The following is a 6,060-nucleotide window of genomic DNA, read 5'->3' as shown; positions in this document are numbered from 1 at the left end:
ATGTGGAATTTTTAAGACTTAGATTCCATAAACTGGAATTCCTTAAGACTCAGATTCCATAATCAACCACAAGTGTGGAATCCAGTGCAAAGGCCCAGCCCAGTAAATGATTGTAACCTCCTCACCCATTCTATAAGTTGAATTGTGACACTTCATGGAGTTACAATGGAGCTAAAGGTGGGCTTGGTATGGTTGTTAGGAATCATGAAGGTAGTGTCGAATTAGAAGCTCAATGTTTCGTTAATGTGATTGTTGGAGAAGCATTGGCCATGCGTAAAGGAATGCCGGAGAGTATCTCACTAGGGTTAGACTGTCTTATGGCAGAGTTTGATTGCAAGGAGTTGATAGAGCATATTCAGAACCCAACATCCACATACCCCTTGTTGGTTCTACCTATTGTCGCAGACATCCTTTACCTATCTTCCAATTTCCAGGACTCTCACTTTTCTTTTATTTCTAGGGAATCAAATACTATTGTTGACGCCCTAGCAAGGAAGGCTTTGTCCATGATGTTTACGTACAACGGTTTGGCCGTTATCCACTCCATGGTTGAAGGAACCTATTGCCCTTCCAACCATGTGCTCAACACATTTTGATGACTATGTCTCCTTTCACCAAAGAAAAAAAAAACGATAAAAGTAAACTGTGAAATCAAGACGGAGGGGTCCGGCTCAGTAAAGGCACGTCCAGTTTATTGGATTTCACTGCTAAGACCCACCAAAATGCGATTTTCATGACGAAACTCCAAGTGCAAAGTATGGTTGTCAAGAGGCATTTGTGAAATTTTATAGGGTTGTAAGAGAGGGCTACAGGGGAGGTAAGTACACCATGTGGAAAAGGGAGTTGAGATGAATAAGTGAAAAAAAAAATTGGCTTTAAAAGATGGAGAGAAGAAGGAGATACGGCCATGCAAAGAGGGGTTCTTATAGAGATCCAAATGGGGGCAAAAGCCCTTGAAATGGGCCTAAAAATGGGCAAAAAACCCGAGATGAATTTGACACAAGGAATCTGGGCAGGCACGAGTCGTACAAGGGAATTTGGGTCAGGTCGTCTAGGTTTGACGTGGGAATCCAGGCCTGGCTCAGGTGTTGTCACGTGCACATGGCAGCCCCAATGCCATTTGATTTAGTTTTTAATTTTACTTTTAATGGTTTAAACTTAAATTGTTAATAACTGTTTGTGAAGCTTTCTTCGAGCAATTTCCATTTATATGGTGATCAAGCCCAAACTTTGTTGGGAATGTGACAAAAAAAATGACATGAAATGCGAGGGATTCGTAATATGGTTTTTTGTACTAATTGAGGGCTAAACGGTATTGGATTTGAATAAAATTACGAGTTAAAAATAGCTAGATAGGCCATTCTAAGAGTTTTGGCTCAAATCAAGAAGGTTCAGACACCAAAACCATGCCAGGGGTAAAATGACCATTTCACAATTAAGTGGAAACCAAACGTCATCGGATTTGAATATAATTTATGCATATGTTCAAAATATCTAGATAGGGCCATACCAAGAGTTTTGGGTCAAATTAGGAAGGTTTGAACATCGAAATTATGGTCAGGGGAAAATGGTCATTTTTGTATTAGAAGGCGGCCAAACAGCTTCGTATTTGAATGAACATTTATGTAAGAGTTTAAAATATCTAAATAAGGTTATCCTAGCGGTTTTGGCTCTATTTGAGAAGGTTTGGGTGTTGAAATAATGTCAGGGGTAAAATGATAATTTTGGCCATGTGATCGCCATGAGAGTTAGTGGACATTGATCATCATTGCCAAAAGGTCCCCCCAATGTTTCAAAATGGTAGTGTTTGGAATAAACATACTGTGAGAGAGAGAGAGAGAGAGACTTTTTTATGGTCTTCCTTCTGACTTAATGGATCTAATTACAAAATGTAATGTTAAAAACCACAAAAGAGGTTAACATAATTTCATAAAGGGTGAAGAAGGTATCTGAAATTATTAGAAAATTGAGACATCTAGGTTTAATACAAATCTAGCAACATATCGGGCAATTATCATATATATCATATATCACTTCTGTGATATTCAAGTGAAGTGCTATATATCTCTAGGAAAAAGATTGTCTGCCACGACACCAATGTGTAGATTCTTGTGCACATCCTGTTCTGTCCACCTATAAACCCCATATTATCTCTTCCTTAAATCCCCTTATTAGATGATTCGATTTCTCACCCCCTCATTGGTGGGAAACTACACTCTAGTGTTGTATGGATCCCTCTCCTATATCTATAATGCTTGTGTAACATTACAATGTGTGGATCCTAGTCAAGTTGGGGTTGGCCTACATATTCTTCAGACCATTGTGGTTCTTGAGGAATCTGAATTGCATAATCACTGCTTGAAATGTCAGAAATTCTGAATATGTTTAATATCCCACTCTCATTTTATGTTCCATGTTAATCTACAAAACTGCATTAGGCTTAACCATAATAATGGCTTGTCATGTTTTTTTTTGTTTTATGAAAACAAAAAACATTATATTACTTAAGAAGAAGAATTTACGTCAAGATTAGGGTAGGACTTGGTACATATGTTGTTGAGAGTTGACTGGGTCATGTTCATAACTTTACGATAAAAGAGTTTGTTACTACACCAGTTAAAACTAACACTAGTAAAGTTGGCAGTTTCATCAGCTAGATTAAAGTAAAGATTAAGTAAGTTCCAAGGTAAGTGCATAGAGTCAGTAGGCTGGAGCTTAGTTAGTAAGTTCGTGTATTATAAGCGTATCCGAACGTTGAATTGAAAAATACTTCTTATATCGTATATATCCATATATTTGATAATAAAAAAAAAGGTGTTTTTTAAAGGTTCCCGTTTTATACCCGTATAAATATGTATTAATCGAATATAATACTTTTAAGTTGAAATATTAGTTTATGTTAAAAAAAAAAACTAAAGATAAAATTAGAAAACACGCAAAAACCCCTCAGTTCTCAAGAAGGGGTAAAAACTTATCGTCTTCATTCCACTCTTCGAACCCTAGTCGTCTGTTGCGGTGCTGCGGTTGCTGCCCCATTCACTATTTCATCTCCATCTCCGTTTAATGGCGGCCGATGAGATTCAAGGTTCAATACCCCCTGCCCCCTTCCTATTCTCCGTCTCGGTTCAAGGTTAATTGCAGTGGCCCTTTCTACTCCTTTCGATCCGGTAAGTTTTTCGATTTTGTTGTGTTAATTTTTTTGTTTGATGAATGTCTTTTTGCTGCTTCTTATTGTTTTTTGTTTGTGACATCTTGAAGTGATAAAAATAGAATATGATTAAAATAGAAATAGGGGACAAAGAATTCCAGGGATTAAAAGAGAAACAGGAACAATATCTTGATATTAGAAAACTATTCATCCTTGTATTATTGTCACACCTCGAACCACCCCCTAGGAGGATCGGACGGGTGACCCGAATGTCGAACCACATCCGTAAATCCCCAAGGATCCAGAAGCAGTACTTACATGTCACAAACCACCAATAGAGGCAAAAGATATTAAATAAATATCAGAGGCAATGGAAGGTAAAAGAAAAACTACCCAAAAGATATATTATATTAATTACAGTACAATCCCAAGTACCTATGTTATATCATATACATATTCTTTTATGTTTGTAAGTACAGTACACAAGAAAATTTCGCTTCCGAAATGATAGAAGCAATAAAACTGCAAGATCTTCACGGGACAGCAAAATATGAAAGTTCTACAGGTTCATCAACAGCTTCATCACGCTTTGGTAAGTGAATCAATACCTGTAAAATCATCTAAAAGAAACAATCCACGAGGGGTGAGCTCCACCAAGGCCTGTGCCATGCCTAGGGCATTGTTCTTGTATAACTTATGGCCTTTAAACCCTATTTAATCATTTAAAAATGAATTTATTCCTGTTTTGATTAAGTAGGGGTTATACCTTAGGTTGCTCATCATCTGGTGTATGGAACAGCAACACAGGTCTGATAGTTGTCTCCGGATCGATAGGTATGATATTATCAGAGATTCCTCTTAAAAAAATGAGCACCGGTTCGGTGCACCACAGGTTTCTAGTGGATAAGTCCCAGGATCCATTGGGTTTCGGACCTACATTCGGACTTTGGGTCAGGGTCCGAGCACGGGCGTAACAATTATATCCTAATCGATTGTCTTTTCTTGATGACTCATGGTACCGTCAGATTGGTAGAAGCTTATAGATTTCAAGGCCTCAGACAAATTTCTGATCTGCGATACTGGCTCTATAAGTGATTCTGATCCTTCTCTCTATCTGAAATCACATTAACATCAAGCCTGAAATTATCCACTCTCTGGGAATCTTAATTAGTACATTTCTATCAAGGAAAATTGATGACGATCTTGAGAGACATTTGGATTTATTCTCAGCAGCCCAAGTGTATGGAGAAGAGAACTCAACTCATTTGTTAGAGACAAAGATGAACCCCACTGAATTCCATAAGACCACAGCTTTCCCTTGAAACAACAAAACCACCTCTTCATACGTTGGATCATGTATACATAATATAATATTTTCCTTGTTCTCCTATATACAAAATTCAGTAAGACTCTGTACAGCTTTTATTGTACTAAAGAGATATTTTCATGCACTTCCTTGAAAGATTTATAATGTTTCTCTATTTGAAACCATAATTGTAATCATGGATATAGAAATTCTTGTAGCTGAAATGAATAAAATCATTGCGTATTAGCTATTATGTTGTTTATTAGGTGGTGAATGTCTGTTACGTAGTAAATATATGCCCATATTTTTGCTTATAGAGTGGCCGTATTAAACACGTATGAAACACGTATTGTATTATTGCCGTATGCATTTTATTATGCTAGATTATTGAAAAGTATTATTGCCGTTTAGTCCGTTTACTTGTATGTATCCATTCTCGTTCAATTGCCGTTCCCGAACTTACTAACTAAGCTCCACACCAATTAGTTTATATCTAGCCAATAAGGGTGTTAAACGATCCAATCTGATTTGGTTGAGTGTGCTTAGGGGTAGAAACCGAAACTATATAATTTTTAAAAAAATTTGAACCATTTATTAAACAGATTCGATTTAAATAATTTTATTAGATTTCTTGTAATTTTTATTCAAATGGATTCTTTCTTTTTTTAATTTTTTTTTTTATTAAAACGGAAGTAAACTTAACATTAAATTGAATTGTTGATCATTATATGTTTTCTTTTTAATAATTGTAAGGTTGTAGTTTTTTATAATTGTAAAGTTATAGTGTTTATTGTTTATTGTTTATTATAACCATGAATAACTTAATTAACTTACTATGCAATATATTAATCGATTTTAACGGTAACCGTTTGTTTAAGTGATTTGATTTGGTTTAAACTGTTTAGTTAAATGGTTTCAATTTTGAAATTAAAATCGAATCATTTTATTAAATTGTTTCATAAATTTTTGGCTTAAACGGTTCGATTCAGTTTCAATAAACAATTTCGGTTTGAAATCCCTGAAACAATCGATGACTTATATGGATATTGCTAGCTTCCTCAAATGCAATAAAAATAGTTTATTCAGATGCGACAGACGAAGATTGGAACACTGTCTAAGTCGGAGAAATTTTTTATATACTTATCTGGACTCCGGAATAGGGGTGCCACCTAGCTTGAACCAGTAAAACCGACCCAAAAACCTGACCGAACTGAATCGATCCTTATCAAATTGGTTTTTGGACTGGGGTATAATGGGACAGGCTAAAAATCAGACCATACCGAACCAATCAATATCCAAATTAAAAATTGAACTGAATGAAACCGATAAAAAAAATCATAAAGTATGAGTTTTTTTATTTATTGAAAGAGTATGACGTTATGAATAGGTGAATTGATTATGCATTGATTTCAATATTAGTGAGAAAATTTTTGGTTTTAAGGGTATTTGTTATAAATAAATGAGTATAAAGTTATGAATAGGAAAATTGATATGAACCAATGCTTCCACTAATCTCCTTATTCACTATACAAAATTAGTTGGACATTTATATGAATGATTTGATAGTATGGTTCATTGTATGATTTCAATATTAGTTATCTTCTCA

The sequence above is a fragment of the Telopea speciosissima genome, chromosome 9, assembly GCF_018873765.1.
Source record: "Telopea speciosissima isolate NSW1024214 ecotype Mountain lineage chromosome 9, Tspe_v1, whole genome shotgun sequence".
NCBI lineage: Eukaryota > Viridiplantae > Streptophyta > Magnoliopsida > Proteales > Proteaceae > Telopea > Telopea speciosissima.
The sequence above is the reverse complement of the archived record's forward strand: the minus strand, read 5'-3'. Positions refer to the sequence as shown.